At 46.4% G+C, this 18,535-nt stretch overlaps 1 long non-coding RNA gene and 1 pseudogene across 1 annotated transcript; both read left to right on the forward strand.

Moving 5' to 3' along the window:
- Positions 1-13,683: 13,683 nt before the first annotated feature.
- Positions 13,684-14,464, forward strand: LOC125514893 (uncharacterized). Its single transcript, XR_015614557.1, has 3 exons — positions 13,684-13,989; positions 14,083-14,208; positions 14,293-14,464. It is a non-coding gene; the product is annotated as an uncharacterized LOC125514893 (long non-coding RNA).
- An 867-nt stretch (positions 14,465-15,331) lies between these two features.
- On the forward strand, positions 15,332-16,504 carry LOC147991908 (protein FAR1-RELATED SEQUENCE 9-like; annotated as a pseudogene).
- The last annotated feature ends 2,031 nt before the right edge of the window (positions 16,505-18,535 follow it).

The following is an 18,535-nucleotide window of genomic DNA, read 5'->3' on the forward strand; positions in this document are numbered from 1 at the left end:
TTAAGTATTTAAATGAATAACACACATGTTGTTGGTTTTACCTCGAGGATATGTACATGGTGTATTTTGGCTAGTCTTAACCTAATTGTTGCATACTAAGTACTGACTGTAATAAAATGCATGGAAATGTGGATTTCTGTCACAACTCACATCTAGCAAACATCAAGCTCCTTTAACTCATTTATTCAATATTTTTTTTGAGGGAAACAACATGACTCTGCTACATATTCTTATTGGCAACCATAAATGCAAAGTTTGCTTCTTAACACCAACTCGTCTGCTTGCATCTTGGGTTCATCCATGCCATGTGTGCATATATTCATTTGCATGACCCTGTAATGCATCAAACGTACAAGAGTTCCGGTGTGACTTCACTCCCATCATAAAGGTTCAACAGCTCTTATTTGCCTCCTATCTATGTGTATCTCTCTGCTCTTAGATAACTTTTATGTTATCTCAAGTCTCACATGGTTACTTTGTTGTTATTATATATATAAGAATCATTTGTCTTTCTCATGTGCAAAAAACAAGCTCAATAATCTTGGTTAGAGCGCGACGTTTCCTTAGATGCCAACCGAGAGGCAAACTAAGTCTTCTAGTATCCTTGGAATGAGCGGCCCTGGGAACATATTAAGCGGCAAATGATGATCTTGGGATCTAGGTATGGTTCACAAATGCACCATGAGTTTTTTATAGTCCGAATAAAAAGGAGCAATGCGGGCAGATGCACATACAAGCGCATCTTGGATGATAAAGAACTGTGCCCAATGGTAACCCATGAAATATTGCATCCCGCTTCTTTGCTTGTGTGAACATGAATGCATATCTCTTAATTTTGCAATTAACTCTTTCATCAAAAGGCATATGCGTATGCCTCAAATTTTAGAAAGATTGTTCTAACCAACTAAATTTACTTTTTAATTTGTGCCCCATGAATTTCTGTTAAGGAAAACCACCAACTCAATATTGCATTACAAATGAAAGTCGAAGCCGCAAAACAGAAAACCAAAAGACCATGCCCACATCTCCACTATATATTTACATCAGAGTGGACATCCTCAAACATTTCAGCTGATCAGCCTTGACGGTATGGACACGCTTGAGAATCTGCTAGTCGATCGAAAAACCATCACCATTCTTTGAAATCCTTCACCGAGCTCTTATATACTTAAAAAAAGAATTAGATTTGCCTCTTACTTGGACTAAAAGTAGTGTAGCTTCTAAAATACCCTCCAGAGTCCAGACGCGGAAACGAAATGACATTATTATTTTTGACCCGAATGGAACGACATTGTTGTAGCCTAGAAGATGTGATACGCGAGGCGGTTCTGTTGGGACCAAAGATATGACCAAACCACCGACGGTACACCATTCCGTCTCCTGACAGGCGTCTTCGCATGTCGTGGGATGGCCATGGCACTGCATGTCCTTAGCTTGATTTCGATACACGTAGTAGGCTAGGTGGTGACATGTTTCTCTGGTGTGAGGACGATCGTGTCGGTTGTTGGCCAGATGAGTGTGCATGTACGAGAGTTGGGTGCAGGCATATGATGGTCCATCCATTTTGGGTCCACCCGTGGGCGTGCAGGTTTTAGAATGGAGATTCATCGATCCACAAAGTACCCCTCCGCTTTTTCATATAAGTTTTGTCCGAAGTCAAAGCATCTCTACTCTGACCAAATTTATAATATTTTTTTATCAACATTCATAATGCCAAAGCAATATTGATAGATTGATTATTAAATATAGTTTCATATATAGTATATATATTTGATTTTTTAGATGTTGATATCTTTTAGTATAAATTTGATCAAATTTTACAAAGTCTGACTCTGCACAAATCTAATACGCAGAGTAAAAAGGACCGGAGGGAGACGTACTTAAAGATCCACACGCAGACCGGGCATGTGGAAAATCTGAAAACGAGGGGGAATGCTTAGCTATCGCGTACTCCAACGGGCGATCGAGACGACGGCATCCTTCCAGGTCAGGCACGTCTTCTGCCTGGCTTGCCGCCGGCCACACACACGAGTCCAAGTCGACCAGGCACGCACGTACGTGAGCCAAGTCTTCCAAGTTGCAATCCTTGCAAAGATTCCTCGCTGAACTGGCGTGTTGTGCATGTGGGCGTGCTGGTCCAGAACTCCCAGACTGAAGAGGTCGACGTAGCTCGACGACAACACCAATATTATGCCGAATTGCCGAGCACAGGAGATCAAATTTTTTTTTTTCGAGAGCACGCGAAAAGTGTGTCTTACTTTTATAAAAGAGAGCAGAAAAGCAATGTACAAAAGACTTTGGGTGAATACAGGCAAACCCCCAAGGCCAACACCCCAACACACCTCCTAACTAATGCAAGCCTACTGTCTCACAAAACCCAGCGAAACGTCTTCCTCCTAGGCCGGCCGCCTTCCACTCCCGCAGCTCTCCAGTAATAGACCTCGCCAAATCCGACGCATTAAGCTGCTGGTTAGTCCTATTAAAGACTCCCGCATTACGCTGCTTTCATAGAGCCCAAATCACCGCAATCACCACCGTGTCAAAGCCCCTCTTGGCGTCACGGCTCCATCTTGCACGTTGTGCCAACCACCAATCCAAGAGTTGATCCTACACATCCCGAATGGTTGCCTGCAAGCCCAAAGCATCAAACATGATATGCCACACCTCCCTAGCGTACACACACTGGACTAGTATGTGCTCTGCGTTATCTTCCTCTTGAAGACACGTAAAGCATGCGGAAGCTCGATCTTGTAACCCGTGCCTCGCTCTCCTATCCGAGGTTCAAATACGGTGTTGCACCGCCAACCAAGCAAAGATTTTGCACTTGAACAGAGCCCAACTCTTTCAAATGCAAACTGCATAAGGCACCACGATTGCACCAAGACAAAGCCGTTGATATGTCGACCGAGCAGTATAGCAACCAGACGGGTCAGCAGGCCACGAAAAGGCATCCGGTCGCGAGACGTCCCGCTGGACCAAGCTAATCGCGAGGTTGAGATGAATGAGCTGCATGTGGTCACCAAAGCCGAGATCTCCAGATAAATCCTGCAGCCACCTCCCATTCTCCAGACCATCCGCTACCGTTCTCTTATTAACCGTCCTCGTATCCACCTTCGAATGAATTAGTGGTGCAATATCCTTTGCAGAGAAACCATGAATCCATCGGTCTCGCCAAAACAGAACCTTAGTGCCTTCCCCCACCGAGATGCTTACCAAACTATCAAACACTGCGCGGGCATCTCTGTCCTCCGTCATGGGCAGGCCTTGCCATGGCCTTTCAGGGTCAAATTCTCACGTCCAAAGAAAGTTGGCAACTGTCAGGCTACTATGTGCCCGGAAAGGGACGGGCGGACGGCCGCGACGAGGCGCGGGTGACTAACCGGCGATTCCGTTCTTCCTGTTTCGTCGTAAACCGTAATAACGACGAGAGGATTGACGGGGTGACTGCCGCCCTGCGTGCGTAAAAGGAACTGTGAACGTACGTTACGTTCCGACCTGGCCTCTGTTCTCTCCGAGTCTCAACTTTGCGTTCCCGACTCTGACTGAAATGGGTCGGCAGCAAAAGGGGGAAAGTTAGCTGCGTTTTTCTTTCTTTTGTAGGAGTACTTAACTTTCTAGTATACGCGCGCTGACATTTCCACCAAATTATCCGCGTGCCTGCGTGCTTGTTCTCGTGACAAGGTAATGCATGCTTGCATGCCAATGACACTTTGATTTATAGCTTTGGTTCGGCCTGCCTAGCTAGTATAGTCTTGGGAGACAGACCCTTTAGTCAAGAAACTAGGGATTAAGACGTACTTCCTCCATTTTAAAATAGATGACTAAACTTTATACAAATTTAGTATAAAGTTGGGTCATTTATTTTGAAATGGAGGGAGTATTACATTATGGGACGACGGAAGTACATGCGTTATGGGTAGCAATCAAGCTTAAGAAATTTAGGACGAGCCGTGCACATTGGGCGGGGAGGGCTTTTTCCGGCAGCGCACAAACAAAGACAAGGTGCACGCGCGCGTGATACTAGGAAGAGGGAAAGAGATGCGCGCCCACCCATGATCGATGGATCTATCAATCGCTACCAAAAGCACCGGCGTTTCACACACACCTTCGGCTCAACTCAATGTGGCACACACACGAGGAGGGAAAACAAAAGCAAGGATAAGAGCATCTACAGTGGGGCTTCTCAGATCATCCTTAAACATCCGCGGACGCGACCGTTCAGTGACCGGACAAGAGAGAAGAAAAAAATGACCCAAACGAATGCCTCATATCATTTCTATAAGTTCGGGCTGTCCGCGAACCCTGATATTTATAACAAATGTAGGGAGAATATGAGGGCTCGTGACACGTTCGGCCAGTCCGACGTGGCCCACCCCGGAACACATTTTCTCTGTCTTTCTTTATTCATTTTTTTCTTGCTCTTTCTTCATCTTCATCAATCACGCATAAATTACTCGACAGATAAGAGATAAAATAAAAAGTATGGCTGCATGAACAGACAAATAGAGGCTCAAACAGACACACGTGTGCAGTATGCATATCCGGTATATCCACCGTATGTGCGCGGGACAGGGGAAGAGGGGAGGGGAAAGATAGCGACGACACATGGTGGACGATGTCCTCGGCGCGAGGGCACCCGCGCGTGCCAGGCGCCGCACCGGCCGGACGGACACAGTGACCCCGGAGGAAGAGACGAGCGGGTCGCCGTTGCCGTGGCGGGAAGCGCCAAGGCTAGCCGGCGTCGTCACCCGAACCGGCCGGAACGCGTCCGATTGCTACCTTTTCGCGTATCATGGACCATGGACCATGGTGATGGTGTGGCCGAGGACGGAGCTGCCTAGTTGTAGCTGGGTGGCGAGGTTTGAATTGAGCTGCTGCGGCTAGGCTAAGGTTCTTAAGTGGACGCTATCTATCTATCGAACGCTCATGCAATGCAATGCAATGCAAGCATGGCGTACGAGTTACGACTGACGTGAAAAGTAGCCGGCCTGCAAGCATGCATGCATGCATGCACTTTTCTACCGCGCCGTAATAAACTGATTATTTGTTGTTTGAGTTACTTTGATCTCACAAAGCGATCGTATAACGAATGAGACTCTAGCTAAGACGAGAGTGCTCATGCTACTACGTGCACTAGCATTCCTGAAAAAACCTACTCAGTGCACTAGCAGTAGCAAAGCATAAGCATTCCCGGTTACAACGTAAAAAAGTGACGCTGACGGCCCATTAACCCGCCCGGGCGATCCTCATAGATCGGGGATTTAGTCTCAGATGCTTAGCACACTGACGAGCGACGATGGACACACCGCCATTAACGTGGTGGTGGCGCCCGGCGTCACGGTTACGCGGCCGTGACGCCATAAACCATCGACCCGGCGGTTCCAATGCGTTCCTTAATTCTGGCTGCCCCCGCTGCTGCGGTTGTGTCCATGAGATATACCTAACAAATTGCAGATACACGGAATGTACATTAATTACACTACATTTTTACAGAATGTCACTACAAGTCCTCAGCGACGCCAGCTAGCTTCTGGTTTTTACAGAATACTATAATGTCCTTTTTAGAACACATGAGTTTGGATTTTGGACCAGTGTTTACACTACTTTTTTTTTCGAACCAGCATTTACACCATATTGACATTGCCACCAATAATATATGTGTGCGCGCAACTATACAAGTGTATTTGGATCTTGACCTTGCATCTCACTCGCGCACTTACGTATATGGGAAGCGATCAAAACACATACTACACTTCGTCACCACATTTTGGCACATTTCCCAGACACGACAAGTCACCACATTGTAGTCTTCCCCACGTTCTTGTGGCTTCCCTTCTTTTTGACATTACATTGCACACCACTCATTTTTCACATCTTTCTAATGCTACCACGAGGGCTTTATAAAGTCAACACATCCATCCACCAAATATTCAGTGTGCGTTCACTTATTTTGCTCTTTGTATAGTTTCTCGATGTAGTTTCACTCATTTGAGAGTTAAGACATGAGCAGCAGTGCATTGGATGCTTTTTCGAAATAGTGGCACCTGTAAACATGTCTAGTGCATGGCAATTATAGAGTGCTCGTGCCCAACTTGTTAACGAATCATCCATCAACACTATTGGTCAATCTTGTTCACACCTTCTAAAATTTCAAGGGAGCGAGTTGATTGCATGAGGGATCTTCCTGCTAACATGGCAGCTATTCACCAGCCATAGAACTACACATAATTCAGGGATGCATAAACATGGTGAAACTGATTAAGAGTATAAATGAATAAAGGAATAACATGAATAACACTAGCAATTCAGCATTGCAATTTGCCTATCATTGTTCAATCTGATTCTTCCCAAGCTCTTTTGTCTCTGACCAGTGAAAGTCTCTCCCAGTCGGCTCATGGTCATTTAGTTGCTGAGATTCGTCTTCTTATGGGTGAAAGAGAGTTTATTCATTTGAAACTTAAGCGAGAACAGAATAGGGTAGCAGATCGCTTGGCTATGTATAGTCGTACAGAGAGCACTACTGCTGTATGGCTTGGACAGGGGCCTCCTCGCATTGAGGAGCTTTTGCCATTTGATTGTAACCCTATGAATATGGAATGAAACTCTTTTTACCCTCGCAAAAAAAGAATACTCGGCGTATATCCACGAGAAAACAAATCAACACACATCACAACACTATCCTAGATGGCACAGATTTTGGCCTCCAGGTAGCTCGGCCACCAAAACGCCATACTCACTATAATGTCCTTTTTAGAACACAGGACTGTGGGTCTTGGACCAGTAATTACAGTACTTTTTTTGAACCAGCATTTACACCACATTGACATTACCACCAATAATATGTGTGTGTGCGCGCAACTACACAAGTGTATTTGGATCTTGACCATGCATCTCGCTCGCACACTTATATGGGAAGTGATCAAAACACATAGTACTACATTTGGTCACCACATTTTGGCACATTTCCCAGACACGACAAGTCACCACATTGTAGTCTTCTCTGCGTTCTTGTGGCTTCCCTTCTTTCTGACGTTACTGCACACCACTCATTTTTCACATCTTTCTAATGCTACCGCGAGGGCCCTTATAAATTCAACACATCCATCCACCAAATATTTAGTGTGTGTTCACTTATTTTGCTCTTTGTATAGTTTCTCGATGTAGTTTCACTCATTTAAGAGTTAAGACATGAGCATTGGATGCTGAAATAGTGGCACCTGTAAACATGTCTAGTGCATGGCAATTATAGAGTGCTTCTGCCCAACTTGTTAACGAATCATCCATGCATCAACACTATTGGTCGTTCACACCTTCTAAAATTTCAAGAGAGCAACTTGATTGCATGAGGGATCTTCCTGCTAACATGACAGCTATTCACCAGCCATAGAACACACAATTTAGGGATGCATAAACATGGTGAAACTGATTAAGAGTATAAACGAATAACATGTCATGTTATTTTTTACCTCCATAATATGTAAATGATGTATGCTTGGCTTGCCTTAACCTAATCATTGCGTACTAAGTATCAACTCTGGTAAAGTTATATAATCCAAAATATACATAAGTGTGGGGTTGGGTCACAGCTAGTTTTTTTTTTGCGGGTGTGGGTCACAGGTAGCTAACATCAAGCTAATTATCACTTGTTCAATTTCTTCGTCATAAAACCCAAGGCTTGCTTCATGGCCAACTCCTCACTTGTATCATAGGTATGTTTGTGCCATGTGCTATGTTCACTTGCATTGTTGCACAATAGCTCTAGTGGGATTTTTCACTCGTGCCAGAAAAATTCACCAACTCCTATTTGCTTCCTTCCATCTTTGTGTATCTATCTGCTCTCAGACAAATCAGGACTTTTCTAGACTTTTCTTGATTATTCTGTTGCTTTCATATTTTTGCATCACTCATTTTCCTCGAGCGCAAAAATCATGCTCAATAGGCTGCTACATGTATATCGGTCGGGAGGCAAAATGACTGCTTGTGTCCATGGAATAGGCGACACCGGGAGACTTACGCAGCCAATGGTGATCCTTTGATTAGTTATGATTCAGCAGTGCACCGGAATGAATCATGGTGTGAAAGAAAGGGGGCAAGGTTTCTTAGATATGCATATACGTGCATATATTTGGTGAAAAAACAATTGTGCTTAGTGGCAACCACATGGAAATTTGTCTCCCATACCAATGCTCGGGTGGATCAAAAAACCTTGATAACTGGATTGTTAGTGCACTTGGTAATCTCTTCATTATGTAATTAAGTATTGGGTTAATTTTCTAAGTTCACGTGTACTTACACCCTCTACTATTTTTTATATACCAAAATATGAAAAATATCAACAAAGTTATGTGGACATATAAAGTTTTACATTGATATGATATGTTGTTTGAGAGAAAAATATGAATGTTATATCCATATATTTTTCCGCCACTTGTTATTTCTGTACACGCCACATATTATTGATTCTTTACATTGCAGGAAAGGATACACATGTTTTTTTGCATCCGAGATATGTAAATGATGTATGTTTTTGACTAGTCTTAATCTAATTGTTGCATACTAAGTATTGAATATAAATTATGTAACTGTGTGGATATGCGGATTTGAGTCACATCTAGCAAACGTCAATCTATTTAACTTCTTTATTCAATTTTTCTATCACAAAATCCAAAGATTGCTTGTTAACCAACTCCTTTGTGTGCATCTTAGGTTCATCCATGGCATGTGTGCATATGTTCACTTGCAAGACTTCACTCCCATCATAAAGGTTCAACAACTCTTATTTGCCTTTCCTATCTCTGTGTACCTTCTAGCTTTAAATAACTTTTATGTTCTCCGGACTCTTACATGCATGCTTATTTTGCAACTACTATATATGGGCATCGCTTGTCTTCCTCTTGTCCAAAAAACCATGCTCAGTAATCTAAATTAGAGTCCAGCATTTCCTTAGATGCCGACTGAGAGGCAAACGAGTCTTCTTGTGTTCTTGGAATGGGCGGCACTAGGACCATTGGCGGAGCCACAACATGGCAAGCCTGGGCGGTTGCCCGAGCTCAGTTGGTGAACTACACGGATACATTACAGGAGAGCAAGGATTGAACAAGGAACCTGGACGCGTAAACATTCGACACCCCAATTAGAACTATACATTGCCCAGGCTCTGAGAATGGGTTTACTCTGCCACTAACCAAGAAGATGCTACGTAGTGAATGGTGATCCTGAGATCTAGGTATGATTCGCCGATGCATCATGAGTGTTTGGTTGCCCCAACGAAAGGGCACCGTGTGGAGTAAATTCATGTACATGTGTGGAGTAAATGCATGTACAAGCACATCATTTTTTTGAGAATCATGTACAAGCACATCATGTGTGATAGAGATTTGTGCCCAATGACAACCCATAAAAATATTGCTTTCATCAAAAGGGATATGTTGTCTATCATAAATTAAAATGTTTGTTCTAACCAATTATGTTACAATTTTATTTATTATGTATGGGTTGGTGCCAGATGAGTTTCTGTTAAGGAAAACCACGAACGCCCCGCATTACAAATGAGAGCATTGATATGCATACAACGTTTTGCATCCAATTAGCATACTGTTGTGCACACCTAACCAAGTAACCATCCATACTAAATCATATCAGAGCACGTCACGTGATTGTCGAACAGGGATCGGATCAAAAGTCTCGTGCAAATGAAAGGCGAAGCTGCAAAACAGACAACCAAAATACCATGCCAAAGCGTGGACATCCCCAAACATTTCAGTTGATCAGCCTTAGAGCACCCATGCACACGCTGACAGAGTCCTCGCATGTCTATCCCGAGGTTGATTCATTCGGATTTTTTTTCCGGAGTACTTTAGATGTGCGTTGTAAGCGCAGGTGCTATACATTTATGGCCTATGGGCCGTAATTATTGCCAACCATTTAGAGCAACTCTAGCGAACCCTTTATATCCCATCGAACTGTAAAATAACCATCAGTTTTCAGTTTCGGACAGAAAAAGTAGCCCGAACAGGCACTTTATACACCTTCGACTTTTATTTTCTTAAGGGATGCGGTAAAAACCTCCTCCCGATCCGCGCGTCCGCTTCTGTGATGCCATGTATTGGGAGAAAGCATTTGACGGGAGCCCAACTGCCACGAAAACTTCCGCGTGCGCCATCCGCGCCGCCCCGCCCATCCCTGAACGTCGGCAGCCCGTCCGCGTCCGCTATCCGCGCCGCTCCAACCGCGTCTCTCGCTACGGCGACGGAGGAGCTAGCTAGCTCCCGGATTGGCCGGTTCGTGCGCTTCGTATTTGGTCGTCGGTGGCTCCGTATTTGACCGCCTTGTGCGTTGTCCGTCGGGTTTTACGGGAGCAAGCTAGTAGACCATGAACACGGGCGAGAGAAAGAAGAAGACGTGAGGTAAGAATATAAGTGAATATTCTATTTTATGATTTAAATTTGAGGGTCTGTTCGGCCGCAGCTAAAAGCGATACTTAAAACGCGTTATTCATGAACTGTAAACGCGTTATAATGGTCCGCATTATAGGGGGTATGCTAGAGTTGCTCTTAGGTGCCATGTCTCCCTGGTTTGGTGAAAAACAATTGTGTTGGTTGTTGACCACACGAGCCGGTACGTACGTGAGTAGGTGCAGCGTAGGATGGTTCGATCCATTTCAGTGGTCAGTCATCGATTTCTCAGCTAATCCCTACTCAACTCTTCGATGTATGCATGTACCCCACTTGCGACCCATGACGCGCACATCGCCCCAACCAAGCTTGGCCAGCATGCTGCAGGCTGTAGAACGGGGTTCACTGATCCACGAAGTAATTAAGATCCACACAGACCACGTATGGGGAAAATCTGAGAACGAGAGGGAATGATGCCACCGCATACTCCAACCGGCGATCGACGGTACCCCTCCAGGTTTGCTGCCCGGTTTGCCAATTGCCACAAGCCACACACTGGTAGATACATACGAGTCCAAGTCGACCTAGACAAGTTAGCAGGGGAGCCACATACCATGAGACCTTCCAATCCTTGCAAGATTCCTCATGCCAACTCCAACGCGCGACCTCATTTTATGAGTAAATGGACAGGTCGGGCCTCCAAGTCTCCAACGCGCAGCCGCAAGCGAACCGTCGTCTGTTTTTTTATCTGTTTTTAATCCATTCATGGCCCAAGTTTGAGCTGAGTATGTGGCAGAATCGGCGCCTGCCCATATCCTCTCCTGGCCTGCCCATCGGGGAGACAAACTCCTCTTTTTCTGTCCCCCACCCACCCCCCTCTAGCCGCACCCCCGCCACTCTCGTCCCTCGCCGTCGCCGCCATTGCCTCTGTGCAGATCGGCCGCGCGGTCGCCCCAACCCTTCTTGCAGCCCCTCCGCCCCTCTCGTCCCTCGACGCCCCGAGCTAACCAACCACGACCACCTAATTTGCGCTCCCGACGGTCGGATTTGGAGCGGATCCGGCCGGACTTGAGGTCGCCCGGCTGCGGGAGGCCGGCCGTGGCATGGACTGGCCGGGCACCGGGCCGGTAGGCCCCGGCAAGGCTGCATGCAGGTGCTGAGTTCTCCTCTAACCGCTCGGATCTACACCGTGGGCGGTCCGCCGGCAGATACCGGAACATCGGTCGGCCGGGCTCGGTGCTGGCCCAAAAGCTCGTTGACGCACCGTTGCCACTCATTAAGTGCGACGACCGCCCAAAGAAGGTGTTGTGCCGTGTGTCTACAACGCTGGAACATCCTGAATAGGTGTTCATCAAGTGCTTAAACGATGAGATATGTGCTACTTTAGCTTCGTTGTGCTTTCAGATTCGACTAATTGTGCTAACTTAAATTTTTATTGTGTAGAATGGATGCAACTTTTGGTATTGGGAAGAAGAATACATCTATATTGATAGATCACAGTTTAGTAGATGTTCGTGTACTTTTAGCTATAATAGAGACCAGAGATGAGACTAGTTCACTTGTTGCTAGAATAAAAGCTAGATGCAAGTAAGCAACGTCTACTTCTTTAGACTCAGAGAAGAAAGAAGCACGCAAGATCGAGCCTCCGCACATCAACAATGAATGCATCGAGAAGGCACTAATCCAACTAACGGAAACAATTATGGAAGTTGGATATCTTCTAAAATGTCTTATTGTGATTTTCGTTTTCTTTAGTCTTGCTATTCTAGTTAAGATTTGATGACGTGCTTTCATGTATCAAAAATCAATGATAAAAATAAAACATATATGTTTGCGAAGAAAAAAAATGTATGCGAACCGGATATGGCGCATCTATAAATCTAGACGGACACGGCCACATTACTATCTCTAAACGAACGAAAAACGGACGAAACGAGCGTCCATTTAAGATTGCGTTTCGGAGTTGGCCTCACTTGACTGGCGCCGTGTGCATGGGGGCGTGGCGTGGTCCAGAAGCCCCGCAGCACAGAAGCCAACGTAGAAACATTCTCACGTCCAATTGGCAACCGCCAGGCAGTGTTTGCCGGGAAAGGGACGGCCGGGCGCGCCACGACGAGGCGCGGGTGACTAACCGGCGATTCCGTTCATTCCTGTTTCGTCGTAAACCGTAATAACGACGAGGGTTGACGGGGTGACCGCCGTCGTGCGTGCATGCGTAGAAGGAACCGTACGTACTTTATGTGCCAACCTAGCCTCTGGTCTGTTTCCTCCAGGCTCTGGCTGAAATGGGACGGCAACAAAAGGGAAAACTGAGCTGCGCTTTTCATTCTTTTGTACCATATATACTTACTTTCTAGTACACGCGCGCTGGCATTTCCACGAAATTATGCGCGTGCATGTGTGCTTCTTCGTCACTCCAGGGTAACGCATACTGTTTGCACATCAGTGCCATGCTTTGATCGCTTAAGTTGGTTTGGCATGCCTAGCAAAGAGCCCTGCTTCAGTGCTACCCCTAAACTAATTTCGGAGGGGTATTTTTGTCCCCGCGAATTTGTTTTTTTCCTGGCCTGCCGCAGCCCAGATCCAAGCCCTGTCTAGCCCTGTATAACCCAGAACGTATACGTACAGTACCCTGGTCTGAAAAAAAAATATCACACGACCCCACGTCCACGTAAGATCTGCCGAATCCAATCATTCACGCGAGCAGCTCTATCAATCTCGCGAGCATTGACGCAGCTCCATAAGTCACGTAGTAGATCTCCAGCGGCGGCTATCTCGTCGCCGGCGATCTCGTCGGACAGCGGGCGCGACAACGTCGTGAATCTCCAACGAGCGCGCACAGGTACCGCATCCCGCGTCCCCCCTCTAGTCTCGCTCGCGGCAACATCGAACGAACTGCTGCCGCCAGTGGTAGTGGTTAACCTAGCGGGGCGGGTAACCTAGCTACCCGGCGGCGCATGCGATCGTGGATCTTGTTCCGGTAGTGCTGCTCCTCGTGATCTGGGTTCACGTAGCGTCGGTTGCCGTCGGCTGTGCGCACCACCGGTATCGTTATTTGATGTGGCGGCTAACCTAGGTATCCGGCGGCAGAGGTAATCACAGATCAAGCTAGGTTTTGAGATCGTGCAGTTCCTCGCGATTGAAAGTGATCACGACGGGTGCCGTGGCCATCTTCCTTACTAAGTTGGGCAGATCTGAACGGTCTCGGTTGCGGTTGTTTACATAACAATCATGATCGTGTGCTATGTGTTTTATATTTCATCATTGATAATGTTTGCACATGTGATGATACATAATATTGGTTGTAGGAAATGGCGGACGAGGAGTTAACTGATATCATGGTAGACATGGAGTTTGGAGAACTGATGAAAGACTGGATAGAAGATTGGTCAGATGATGAAAATTCAGATCTTGAAGATCGGTCAGAGAATGGGAACGAATGGGACGATCTTAATGTGAGTGGCATTTTCATGTTGTAATTTTTTGGTGGCATCCGACAACATTAAATCTTTGTATTGAAAATTTATAGATCGATGAGCTTGATGATGATCAGGAAAACAACTTGGAGCTCTCGAATGAAGATTACATTAGTCAGGTACGTAAGTGAAAAAATTTGTTGGCATGCAAATTGAATTTCTTCAGGAATATTATATGATAAGTAATTATGTATTTGTGTTGTATTTTTCAGTTCATTTCCGAATGTCATAATGCGTACGACTATTACGGTGAATCCGACGCGGAGACAGGCCTTAACGACGAATCATTAGATGCACCTGGTTCTGGGGAGTCCGAGTCGTCGGTCATCATGAGTGAGGTATGTGTGTAATCAATGTTCTATGGAAATAAGTAATGTTAAACCTTAGAAATCTATTTTCATGGCTGTGGTTTGATTGTGTAGGTGACACAAGATGATGGGGCAAAGAATGTCCAAGATACTGCCAGTGCAGATGATAAGAGGGATATGTTCATGCAGATAATGGAAATGACCTTTACGTCTCACGATGCTGCATATGATTTCTACAACAGCTATGCTAGAGATAATGGTTTCAGCATTAGAAAGAATAAGGTCAGGTATAGCAAAACAGAGTCATGTCATATGCGTTATAGGCGGTTTGTTTGTTCAAGACAAGGGAAATGTGACAGCAAGTTGCTAACCGAGGAAGGACACAGCCGTAGGCTCAGAGCCGAGACACGCTGCTTTTGCGAAGCGCACCTGACCGTCAAGCTTGACCAAAAGCGTGGGGTTTGGTATGTTGAAAGTTTTGAGGACAAGCATAGCCATATGTTGGCAGGACCGGACGAGGTACCTTTTCTTTGGTCCCACAAAAAATCAAAGAGTATCAGAAGCATGAGATAATGTCCATGGGAGCTGCAGGGATTAGAATTCACGACATGATGGATTGCTTCATCAGCAAACACGTATGGTACGACGGTGTTGGTTTTACCAGGCGTGAAATATACAACCTTTGCGCCAAGGAGAAGAGGAAGCTGCTTTCAAAAGGTGATGCTGCCACAGCCATAGGCATCATGGCAGTAGGAAACAGAGGGATCCTAGCTTCTTTTTCGAGTACAGGCTAGATAAGGCAGGACATTTGAATAGGATGTTCTGGTGCGACTCCCAGTCTCGTCATGACTATGAGGACTTCGGCGACGTACTTGTATTTGACAGCACGTACAAGATGAACCGCTATGGTATGCCATTCATACCTTTTGTTGGTCTTAACAATCACCGGGAGACCACTGTTTTTGGTTGTGCCATAGTTTCGGACGAGACCGAGGAGACATACGTGTGGCTTCTGCAGACTTTTTTGAGGTCCATGTGTCAAAAGATGCCTAAGAGTGTTATCACAGACGCCGACGCTGCGATGATCAAGGCAATTTGCGAAGTCTTGCCAGACGTGTGGCACCGTATATGTACGCGGCACATAGAGAAAAATATGAAGATTCACCTCAGTCACAAGTCCTTGAAGGAGTTCCGAACTCTTCTGTACTACAGCACGTCCACGGCAACGTTTGAGGAGAGATGGCACGCATTTTCCAAAAGATGGCAGTCGGAAAAAACTGTAACATGGTTGAGGCGGATGTATAAGAAGAGGAGACTGTGGGCCGCGGCATATCTAACTGAGGGGTTTTGGCTTGGCATGAAAAGCAACCAGCGGAGTGAAAGCCTGAACTCATGCCTTCACCTCCACCTAGACGGTGAAATGACCCTGGTGGATATGATTTTGCACTATGAGAACGCCGTTGTGCGTATCCGTGAAAACGAGGTGCGAGATGACTGCACGGCCTCACAGAGTTTACCGGTGCCAGTTACTAGCTCGAGGGAACTTGAGATAGCTGCTTCTCACGTCTTCAGTCCAGCAAACTTCTATATGTTGCAAGATGATCTTAGAAAAATTGACGGCATGGAGATTGTAGAAATTAAGCTGAGAGACGGATCACAGCAGTACATCGTGGCCTAGAAGAATAACCGGAAGCGCCGTTTTTGGGTGAAGTATACACCAGTAAATTCCGCAGAAACTATAAGGTGCAGCTGCAGAAGAATGATTCGAAAGGGTCTACCTTGCAAGCACATATTCCATGTACTGAAGCACTTGAACATATCTAAAATACCAAAGTGTTTAGTTCTTATTCGGTTCACGAAAGAAGCAAGGTTGGGACTGCCCGCGAGGCGCACAAGCGATCTGTTGGGATTTGGTTGGACTGGGGCCGGGGAAAGAATGAAATATAGCCAGGTCAGTGTGTTAGCGTCTGAAGCTATGCATGCGGCATGCAAACACCCTGCTTTGTGGGATCAGTTACAGGAGAGTTTGAAGGCTGTGATAGCTAAGAGTCATGAGTATGATCTGCTACAGAAAAATGTGTTGAAGCAAACAAATGACATCAGTAAGTGTGCAGTTGAATATGTGGACGATGGTGAAGGCAACATGATTGAGGTTAAAGATCCTATGAAAGTGTCAAGCAAAGGTGCAACAAAGGCAGATGAGAGCCGCCCTGTGTCGAAAAATGGTAGACCACTCTCTTTTGATGAGTTGAAAACCCGGTGCGGCGCTTGCAAATTGGTAGGACACACTAGACGTAGCAAGAAATGCAAACAAAATCAGAAATAAGTGTTTGTATGCATTGTGGATTATTAAAGTTTGTATCATTCATTAACTTAGCTTGTCTTCTATCAGGTGCAGAAAAGTGGAGAAGGAACAAGAGTAGAACACTTGCTTCAATTATTTACTGTGTTAATCGGCCGGCTCATACTTCGGCTAAGGTAGCTGTAGGCGCTTGTGTTTCTTTGGTTTGGAGGCTTTGGCCCCATGATTGTATCCTTAGTGTATTAGCAGACGAGATCCCAGTCTTTGTTTAAATAAAGTAAGATGTTTCCCTGTAAACAAAAATCAAAAAAAATTCTTTACTGTGTAATGACCGGGGCGGGAGGTAGAAAGAATATTATTGTACATTTCCCCTGCCCACGTCCTAGATGCCATTAAATAAGTAACTGTACCACTCTCCTCCCTACCACACACTCACCCACCTCCCATGGGTGCCGGTTCGAACTCCCCTCTTATCCCCACCTACAGTAGATCGAGAATACCCTCGCCGGCGACCGCTGCAGCCGCCTCCATGGAGAGAAGCCTCGGCTGGCAGAGAGCGATGATGGACCTCGCCGGCGATGACGAGGGGTGGTGCGCGCAGTTGATGGAGGTGTGCGGCTGGTTCCCCAGCACGGAGATGTTGGTCAACCACGCGCGTGGCCTCGTCAAAGTCCTCACCGACGCCGAGAGGAAGCGTGCCTTCCCCTACGGCCGCGGCGTCCCGCCGGCTGTCCTACTCGTGTGGGCAATGCGAGAGGCCACGCTGAGCGACTCCCCTGTTCAGCATGCAAGGTGGTGGATGTACCGCTCCACCACCATGACGTTGTGGCCAGATTCAGCACGCGTCGCGTCGAAGGCGGACCGCGTCGACGTCGAGCTCGCTGTCCCTGCGCCCGTCAGCCCGGACTACCAGGTCCGCCATGTGTCGAAGCCAGTGCTGCCGTTGGACCATGAGGAGGGCGAGGAGGACGCTGTGTAGATGGTAGCGCCGGTCGCCGTCGAGGGTGGCAAGACAATGCCCATCGACGTCGAGCTCCTTCCCCTCCTCCCTGGCATAGTGAAGGTGGAAGAAGAGGAGGTGGCTCAGGATCAGGTGGCGTAGCTGTCCAACAGAACGGTGGTCAAGAAGAAGGCTTCTCCGTGTGTGGTGCGCCGCTCACGCCGCCTCAAATTTCTGAAGAAGTGAAGATGGGCACAGTTGCTGAAGGAGGAGGAAGTTGCTGATTATCTTAAGTTAGGTATGCTGTTATCCGAAAATCCTATCCCTATAGAGCAATATCTCCTTGTGCATCTTAACAATTGCCCTCTTTTCTTTCTCATTCCTTTTAATTTCAGCTTCATATTCTGTAATCTTAGTCTCCAGTTTCTTGTTCTTCATGGCAAGATACTTAATGACTGACTTTTCTTTGCTATCCCACTCCCCATAAACCCATTCAACATACTCAGAAGTGATATCATTCTAAATAAATCATGAGCAATTCAAGTCATTTTATAACTGAACTTGTCGCTGCAAGCGTTAAACACTGAACTTTTTTGCAGCTTGACCGCAATAGCAGTACTAGTTTGAATATCATGCTCAGTAGACTAACCTCAAACACACATCCCCCGAGTGCGCTGCCAAAATTGTCTGCATCTATGTAGACACGGCCACTAGGAGTTTCCTGATGACCACATAGATGGAGCTTGTCTTGGCCACAGGTGATGAATTATGGGAGATAATGTTGGGATGTAAAGAACAACGGTAAAGAACTTACCTTTTTGCCACCAAAGTGTAGGACTGAAGAAACCCTAGCCGTGGGTTCTCCCGGCCCGCCGCCGCCCACGAAACCCCCGTCCCCTGTTCCACTAGATCCGCCGCCGCTGCCTCCTGTGCCACTGAATCCGGCCCACCTGCTTGCAGGACCCAGGGTTCGACCTAACTTGCGGTCGCCACCGCTTTTCTCGCCACAGCCGCCGCCGCCCGACGCCCAGCTCGCTGTCATGCTTTCGCCGTCGAGATTTGGAGGCGCAAATAGAGAGGGAGGGCTAGGGATTTGGAAAGGGAAATGAGAAAAG

Source organism: Triticum urartu, chromosome 1A (genome assembly GCF_056163025.1).
Source record: "Triticum urartu cultivar PI428250 chromosome 1A, HENAU_Tu73, whole genome shotgun sequence".
In the NCBI taxonomy this organism is placed as follows: Eukaryota; Viridiplantae; Streptophyta; class Magnoliopsida; order Poales; family Poaceae; genus Triticum; species Triticum urartu.